The sequence below is a fragment of the Apium graveolens genome, chromosome 3 (genome assembly GCF_009905375.1).
Source record: "Apium graveolens cultivar Ventura chromosome 3, ASM990537v1, whole genome shotgun sequence".
In the NCBI taxonomy this organism is placed as follows: Eukaryota; Viridiplantae; Streptophyta; class Magnoliopsida; order Apiales; family Apiaceae; genus Apium; species Apium graveolens.
The window spans coordinates 210,838,454-210,848,369 of NC_133649.1; the positions used below are offsets into that span (position 1 = coordinate 210,838,454).

Consider the following 9,916-nt stretch of genomic DNA (forward strand, 5'->3'; position numbering starts at 1 on the left):
GTACCGGCCCCTTTAGAGCGAAGAAAAGGGGATTGATTTCGGCCACTTTGACTACAAAATAAACAAAAACATTTAATTCTTTTAGGATCTTCCGGTATTGCTTATCTCGAAAAATAATTCCAAACATGCGAGGAATGTCTCGAAGTACAAGAGCTTCCTGAAAATTTTGTAAATAAAAAAAGTTTACAATCGAATTATCTATTCAAATTAACAATCGAATTTCAGTTAAAAAATTACAATATATAAACAATTGTTAAAAAATTACTTTCGAATAGATATTTTATGAAATCACAGAATATTTTTTTTAAAAAAATATTTATGAAAATAAAAAGTAACAATTCGAACTATAAAATATAAAAAATCAAACAAAAAAAAATAGTTTTTGGACTTAAAATTTGAACAAACAATTCCAACATAAAATTTTACCAGGTATTATGCCTACAGGTCGAGGGGGTCGCATTAAGTTTGCTTGAATCGAGCCTTGGGAGGATTGTGTTCCCCTTCCTTCCTCCATTTTTTTAAAATGCTTGTCGCCGGAAAATTGTAAAGCTCTCTGGAAAATGTTTAAGCTCGCCGGATAATGTCTGTGACCGTGGTGACTAGTGACTGGAGTCTGTGAGTATGTGAATAACTTGAGATTAACTATTAATATAAAGAGAGATTTAGTGTGGAGATATTGAGAAAAAAGAAGAGAGATTCGAGAGTTGAAGACTTGAAGTGCAGAGAAGTGGAGGCCAGGTAATTGTATTTATCGGGGGAAAAAGAAACGTTAGAGATTAGAACATTGAAGTTGCAGTTGCAAACTTGCAGGTGACAGGAGGCAGGTAGCCGTTGCAATTTGCAGGTGGCCGTTAGAGTTAGAGAAGCAGGCGCGTAGTGGCAACGAAGGCGAGCGGTTCGAACCGCAAGTAGGCGAATAACCGCGAGTTGGCGAATAACCGCGAATTTTGTGGGCGGTTTACTCATTTTCCTATTTTTTATTCGTGTGCAGACTTTGGTGAGCGGTTCACGTCCGGTTCCGGGCCGGTTCCGGTTTCATAAGTTGCAGCCCATGTTCGGCTCGTGTGGATACCCGAATAGTGCCGAATATCGAACCAACACGTGACGAGGCGAGTCAGGTGAATATTTGGCGAGCCGAATTACGTTCGTGCCAAGCCAAACCACTCGTTTGGTCGGCTCTATGTGCATCATTAGTTATCAGATGGCTTATGTTGATAGTTTATAAATTGGATTCTATAACGGTAATATTCTGAGTAAAAGTGGCCCAATGGGTCATTCATTTTCTAACTTCAAGAAACCAATAAATTTTAGATATATGGATGACTTAACTTACTACTGAAAAAAGGAGTATTGGCTCAATCATAACTAGGTAAACTTGATTCGTATATAAGTATAAGGATACAAAAATATTGTGAGATTTGAGATGTGATCCAAAAATCTATGATCATTAATTCTCTCAAAAAATAACCCAAAAATCACATAAATCCTAATTGTTCTTTTCAAAAGTACCAAGCTCTAGCCATTTAGAATTACAAATTCGAGTTCTAATATCAACAAGCTCCTTTAAGTAGTTGTGAAGGACCGATGACCCTTTTGTTGTGTATTCTGGCATTTTGCTCGCTCCAAATATGGTAGGTGAAAATCTGCACAGCTAGCAGCACCAAGCATCTATGTCCCAGATGTGTGATAGAGCCCCAGAAAGAAAGACCCTCTCGCCAGGGGTCACCGGCCGCTATTGTATACAACTTGTGAGTAAGGGTTGTTAAAATATAGTGGTTGTAGTGACAATGTAGGAAAGATGATTAGCATGTTCATGACCATCAATACAAAGATGATAAGTACTGATGTCAATTCCAAAAAAAGTGAGGCGTCCCAAAGTAGGAAGTCTGTCAAGGAAAATGAGCCACTCTTGATGAGCATATCTAGTGACACGAAGTCTATGCCAAACCCAGGAATGCCAAGGTATTTGAGAAAGTTTAAATCTAATGACATCCCAAATGAGCCAAGTTTTAATCTTGTTAACCAAGTGTCCATTCCAAGTAATATAATCGCCTTCTTGGAAATGAAAGAGACCAAGAGCCAAAAGCCATTTTGAATAATGCTTGCAACCATAACATTAGCAGGTAGACCTGATTGAGAGATGATGATGTATGTAGCCTCCCACCAAGGGTCGAACCATAAAGAGGTTAATCGGTCATTACTAACTTTGTAAAGAAGAAAACATGAAGTAAGTGGCCTTAGATTAAGAACATGCCTTTAGATCCAGAAGAAATTCGTAGGAACCAACATAGTCCAAAATTTGTGCTTTTTGAGAGTTGTAGTGTTGATCCAGTTGCACCCGAAAGAGTCATGTTTATTAACAACCGAGAGCTCACCACTTAGGATGCCATAAGTAGTGTCAAACCAATGAATATCTGTGTTTTCATAGTTGTAAAAGAAAACCAAACTTTTATTAGCACTAGGTTTCAAACCACTTATAGAACCAAACTTGTCAACACAGGCTGTGGCGCCCTCCAAACCCGGGTCAGAAGTTTGGGGTCCACAATTCAAACACAACATGTAAACCTGTATATAAGATACTATTGGCAATGACCCTGCTTTACATAACCACGGATCACAACAGGTTAAAGTATGAAAACAAGCCACAACCTTAACTTTTATTACATCGTACCAAATCCCAACTAATTTAACTTACAACTGATAATAAAATTATTCTTACAATCTTACTATCTCTCTACCGTTATGAAGCTCCTGCTAGCTCGATCCAACTCAACTGGAACCTTAGCCCGCACTTTGGACCGAGGAACTTCTCTATCATCCATATCCTTTTCAACTGTAAGTTATATAAAAAAATCGCAAGGGTGAGCTAACTAGCTCAGTAAGTCATAACAGTGATAACTAAGGTTAAGCAATGTTTAATTCGAATGATTCGAATGAATCAAGTTAATTGTTAAACAATCATTAGAATTGGATATGCATTTTAAGTTTTAAAACCAAGGTTAGGCTGCTGATCAGTCACGCACTAACCCCGAGCAAAGCACACAACACTGCTCTAATTACTGGATCCAAGGCACACATTGGCCTATAATTGACCACGAATCTGGTCTGACCACGAGTATGGTCCTTATTTAGAAAACTATCCAATTCTAAAATAATTCAGTATGATAAACAATATACTTCAATAAAACAAAATCATAATCAATGATGATTAAACACTTGAATAAAATCGTAAAGAAATTCATGGATATCACAAGGGTATATGAAGGTATGTATAAGAAACGGTTTCCAGTTTGTAAAAGGATCAGGTATTAGACCATTAATGATTTTTCAGGGTATGGTTCTTTGATGTTATAAAGAATGGTTGGAGTATAAAAGTTTCTGTGTTTTCAAACAATTCTCTTCCAGTGTTTGGTGTTTGGTAGTTATACATTTGGGGAATAGTATCATATTTGGGTGGTTTGTATCTTAGAATCAACAAAAGATGGTTTACAAAGAATAAGGCTTATGGCTCAAGATCAAGAAAATCAGGGTTCAAGGTTACATAGTTTAAAGAAGTTGCAATATAAAATAGGAGTTATTTTCAATAATAGCGACATATTATGAAACAGTTCGAAAATATTTGCAATATATCTTGAAGAAAAGTTTAGAAGTACTTTCCTTACAGGGCTTTACAACTATTACTGATCGACTCTGAGCCGACTCTGTCGCTCAGGCTTTATTGTCTATCCACTAGGTCATTCTGGATTCGACCTCAACACTTAAGTCATTTGATTGGAATCTTACTGAGCTTTTTGACTGACCACCAACTATCTTTCGTCCAATGCCAATTCTCGGGCATTCCGACTAGAACCTACAAGGTCGAAACACCCTAACTTAGACATTCAATTATGCTTGACATATCCTCGCTAACAATCTACCCATGCGTTAGCAAAACCCGACTCGTAACACATACATTATTGCAATACAGGCATCGGTTAGGGTTCACGTCCTCAAAATCAATTCGGTGTTCATTTTCAGAAAATACGTATACTTGTCATTGTATGACATTGGGGTTATTGGTTTTGGAAAAACGTTTTACTACAACATACAATCAAGTTTGGTATAAAACATATGTATATGTATGTACTTATACTCGTTCGATGTCCCGATAATCCTCGGATCTGCTCCCGTATTTCCGTAGTTCGATTTCCCGGAAATCGGACAGCGTCTCCTTTGTTTATCGGACTACCCGTCGAACACAGTATCGACGTCAAATCAATTCACGACAACTACAACGACAACCCAATCACAATTCAAATGCACGAATCCCGATCACCGATATTATTCAACTAATACTATTATTCACATTTTATATTTCATATTCGTATTAGGACTTTGAATTGGATCATCACTGTCCACCGTCGACTCACCGAAGTTCACCATCGACAGCGGCAAAATTTATTGGTGCCCGATATAAAACGGGTTTCCGAATAAATTACACCGATTATTTAATTTCCCGCACGAAAATTATTTTATTTCACAAAAGCCATCAAAATTAATCCTGCAGAAAATAAACTTCGAATCAGGCATGCAATACGCGAGCAGTACACGCACACATATACATTAAAATCGGAACAACTGAACACAGTCAAAGGTGTGGCCGGAAACACAGGCGGCATTCCGCAGAACCACCACCACACACCACTGTAACACACACACACAACTCACACCTACACACACACAATCAATACTCTCTCACACACAATCAATACACACACACATCATACACGCGCTCAAACGCGCAACGACCAGAGAAGGCGGCAAGCTCTCGCCGGAAAACAGGACACAGGGCGGAGAAATTACTGGACGGCAGGGAAAACCCATCAAGAAAAAGAGAGGGATGGCTCGAGAATTAAAGAGAGGAAAGAGCGAGAGATCGAGAGATTTTAGAGAGAGAGACAATAGATTGTAGAGAGAGACGGGGTGAGAACATGGGGTGGGGGTAACTGTATTTTTTTATTATTTTTTTATATATATATAATTTTAGTCCATGACACATATCATAATATACTGCCACACTTATTCCTGACTTGCCACGTAGCCATATAATTCCCCGGTAGTCCGATCCTGCCCCGAAATTTAAAAATTAACGGTTCAAGATGTACTTAAAACAGATTCAGGAAATCACGGAAACAGTCTTAAAATTTACTAAAAATCCCGAAACTAATAAAATAAAATTTTCACAATTTTTAAAGCATTTTTAAAACATAACTCGTACTCGCAATTCGCAATTAACGAAATGAGTGACACTTAAAATAATTTCAGAAAATCACGAAAATAATCTTAGGATATTATAAATATCCCGGAGTAAATGAAAACGCAATTTTCATAATTTTAACACAATTTCTGAAATGCCACCCATACCCGCTTTTATCAATAAAACGAAACAACGCGCGGGTAAAATTAATCTCATAAATTACCAAAATAATTTTAAAATTCTCGGAATATTCCAAACTTAAATAAATATGAGTTTCATAATTTTTGAAGAATTATAGAATTAAATATGGATTTTACAAATAAAAACAATCAGAAAATCATTTAAAGATAAATAAGTAATAAAATATTGATTTCTCAATTTTATAAAATCCTAAAAATAATTATTGTAATAATCGAACCATAAAAACAATTTTAAAGACATTCCAAATATTTATGCAATTAAATTTGCACTAAAACCACTTTTGAAATTGAAAACAATTCAATACGACTTCATAATTAATCATGCGGACAACCCGGTACACTATAATTCACACATAGATAATAATCAAACAACACATAGCTGTCAAAACCAATACTCATATTTTATTTATTTAATAATTTCCATAATCACATATTTAAATAATTCAAAAATACACGAGTCGTTATATCCTTCTCCCCTTGAAAAGATTCTGTCCTCAGAATCTGGTCTAACTAAAATAAGTGAGGATATTTGTCAAGCATATCTGACTCTAGTTTCCAAGTAGACTCTTCTACTCGAGGATTTCAAACGTATTTACTATAGATATACATTCATTTCCAAGGACTCGCCTTTAACGATCAAGAATTTGGATCGATCACCATATGTGGAACAAACTTGGACAAGAGCCCATTGACTCCTAATCAATCACTTAATTTGAATCTGATACTTATCACCTTAACATTGACACGCAGAACATATTATATGTACATACTGCTATAAGGGTAATATCAACTCATGAACAACTTTATCTATATTTATCAATACCTCGAATGGTTTACTAATTTTAGGACTTAACATGTCCCTACTACTTAGACTTATCCAGTCCCTTTCATGATAAAACTTGAGCTAACACTACTGGTCTTATTTCTATACTCATACTCTCTCTCGATACAATTTCGCCTTCTTTCTTTATCTACTCCGAGCTGCTTCAATTAGTATTACTACGCTCTTGATGTGCTGAATTAACTTAGAATTTGACAACTTTCTTTCTCCCACTTTATCTCAATAGAAATGGGGACCTACACTTGCGTTCACATGAAGCTTGGTAAAGTAGCATTCTAAAGCTGACATTGATGATAAATGATCATCCCAGTTTTCCTTAAAACTCAACCTCTCCACATGTCTTATTTTTCCTGAATCGCTTTCTCACTTTGACTCTACGCTTAAGGGTGGTAGGCGGTGCACATTATCAACTTGGTTTCTAAACATTTAAACATCCCCTATTTGTTTCCATCAGTGAAGGCTGAAAAGTAATCTCATATATGAACTTCGGATTCCACTCTTTCAAATTCGTTTATTAACTCCTCGATGGTCTTAATTACATCCAATCCTTTCTTTCTACATAAGGCATCTATTACCATACGGCCTTGTTTAGGTAGTTGTTAATGGATTAATTCAGAATCTTTTGCTAATCTTATGTCAAAATTTTATATTTGAAAACTCAACGCATAGTTGTTTTCCTTCTAATCTTTGGAGGAAAATATTTGGGCATTCCACACAAACTTTCTTATTCTTTGAATAGCTGAAGATGTTATCAATAAATACAATTTACTTATCCAAGTACTCCTTATACACCATGTTCCTTAATTCCTTATAGACAACTGATACACTTATTATTTCACATAATATCACTGGAGCTTGTAATGTTCATAACTTATTTTAATCGTAATCTCTAATATGTTCTCAAGTCAGATCTTAAGTTAATTTCTGAGACATAACACACTTCTTGAATTAGGTCTTGTAAGTATTCAATTCTTTATAGGGGTCACTTATTCTTAGTCGTTGTTGTATTGAACTTCCGCCAATCAGTACATAATCTCGTAATTTTGTTCCTTTTATTCAACAACATCACTGGTACATTTTATGATTCGCTTCTTGTTAAACCACTCCTTGGTCTGCCTTGTTCACTAGGCCTCCGATACTTCGCCTTAATTCTTTGACATGTGATAAGTGGCATTTTATACCACTTAGAACGTCTTATAATGGCTTGAATTGATGTCTTGAAATCAAGTATTTTGTGTATTTGATGTGTTTTTCTAGTGTTTGTGCATTTTAGGGTATTACTTGCATTTGTGGAGAGATTTCATCAAGAATAAGCCTTGACATGTGTTTGGCATTGCAAGTGGGAAGATAGGAGCATAATGCAGCAAAGAACGGGAGCAAAAACAGAGCATTTTCCAGAAGGGGTCTGAGCGCCCGCTCAGCTCTGCTGAGCGCCCACTCAGGAATGCTGAGCGGTCGCTCAGGGACGGAAATTTAAAATAATTATTTTAGACTCCTGATTCTGTTAAGCTTCCAACTTCTGAGATAGCTGGGTTTTGTGGGACTCCGATAAAAGTAATTTTCAGAGGCGTTTCACAGAGTGTTGAATCGTAGTATTAATCGATGAGCGAGGAGATAAGGAAGAAGACCGTTTTAGCACATCGCAACGAAGATGAAGCATATTTTCTTGTGATTCTTTATTTCTTTGTAATGTTGGATGCTAGTTTTCTTTACTTTGAACCTATTTACTCTTGTGACGTACTCTGGTTTAATATAAGTAGTTTTAGTTATTATTCTCGTGTGTTATTATCATGTTTTCGTATGAACCCATGGTGACGATGAGTTCAGTCATGGGCTAATCGTGATCGTGGGGTCGTAACGGATTTACTATGGAATTCTTTAGTTAGTTGTTTAATACCTTAGTGTGTGATGATGGTATGATATCTAATATTGGTTGTGCTTATTCGTCTTATGTGCATCGCGAACATATAAGATAGGGTGTTAATCTCTTGTGAAGCGACGGTGGATCTTGAGGTTTAGAACTTGCCATGCTAGCATAGGATCATGTATGTGTATGCATGATTAGTGGGTAACTCTAACCGTTTTACTTGCCCTATATAATCTTAAGGAATAACTTGTGCTTAAATCTTTATGTTGTCAAATTCTGTAGACATATAGGGTCTCAACATAATTGATGCCTATTCAACTTCTGTCTTAATTGTGGATGCTTGGTAGAATGGTATTAGTACAACGAAAGTTGGCTTTTATCAGTTTCGTGTTGTTCGATTAATATCATCACCGTTACATGCTAAGTGTAATAATAATAACTACTGAAGGAAGTAGTAATGAAGTTGTGATCTCATGTGTATTTAATATTGTTAATTCAAGTGTCAATTAAGTGCTTAATTATCGTAGTTAATTGTAGTTAATAATTAGTTAATTAAATCTAAGTGTTATTATCTTGACATTGAGAAGTAATTATACATTGGTGAGTGAGTGTTAATTGAACATAATTAGTCTGAGTCTCTGTGGGAACGAACTAGAAAGTATTCTATATTACTTGTGAACGCATATACTTGCGTGTATTATTAGCGCATGTTTCCGCCCTAACAAGTTTTTGGCGTCGCTGCCGGGGACTCGGCGTATTTGTTTAGTTTATGTACTTACCATCAGTGGTTAAGACTTGTTACTTATTGTTTCCGGTTGTGTTTCAGGTACTTTAGCGAGCGTTTATGCAAACACGTTCTCGCACTCGCAAGAGGACTTTAGATACGGCTGAGGAGACATACGAAGTTCTTGGTATTCCGGAGAAGATAGATTTTGAAGATTCAGATACAGAAAGTGAGCAAAAAGAGCTAGTAATCATGGGTGATCGTATAGTTCTGGCAGATCCAGCTCTTATGGACTTTTCTCGGCCTAAAATTGATGACATTCAGTCAAGCATCCTTCACTCGACTATTCATGCTAACACTTTTGAAATCAAGCCGGGCACCATTCAGATGGTGCAAAATTCTGTTTCTTTCGGAGGTGCTGCGACTGAAGACCCCAACATGCACATCAGGAATTTTGTCGAGATTTGTAGCACTTTCAAATATAATGGTGTGACTGATGAGGCTATCAAGCTGAGGCTTTTCCCATTCTCTTTGAGGGATAAAGCTAAGGACTGGTTACATTCTGAACCAGCTGGGTCCATCACTACTTGCAAGATCTTGCACATAAGTTTTTGGTGAAGTTCTATCCAATGGCGAAGACTGCGACTATGAGGAGTGCTCTTACTCAGTTTGTGCAGCAACCTACAGAATCTATGTGCGAAGCTTAGGAGCACTACAAGGAGATGTTGAGAAAGTGTCCACATCATGGTATGCCTGATTGGATGGTGATCACTGCTTTCTATAATGGTTTGGGGGCCCAATCTCGGTCCATGCTCAATGCAGCAGCTAGAGGCGCCTTGTGGGCCAAAAGCTATACTGAGGCTTATAATCTTATTGAGATTATGGCTGCAAATGAGCATCAGAACCCAACTCAAAGGATGATGCCTGGGAAGGTAGCAGGTATTCTGGAAGTTGATGCAGCTACAGCTATTGCAGCGCAGCTCCTAGCGCTGCCTATGAAGGTCGATTCTTTAGCCACCTACGGAGTCAATCAAATAGCTATGGTCTG

General features: G+C 36.9%; 1 non-coding gene across 1 annotated transcript; it reads right to left on the minus strand.

The window, feature by feature from the left end:
* Positions 1 to 9,512: 9,512 nt before the first annotated feature.
* Positions 9,513 to 9,619, minus strand: LOC141716003 (small nucleolar RNA R71). The gene has a single exon (XR_012572739.1). It is a non-coding gene; the product is annotated as a small nucleolar RNA R71 (small nucleolar RNA).
* Between the last annotated feature and the right edge of the window lie 297 nt (positions 9,620 to 9,916).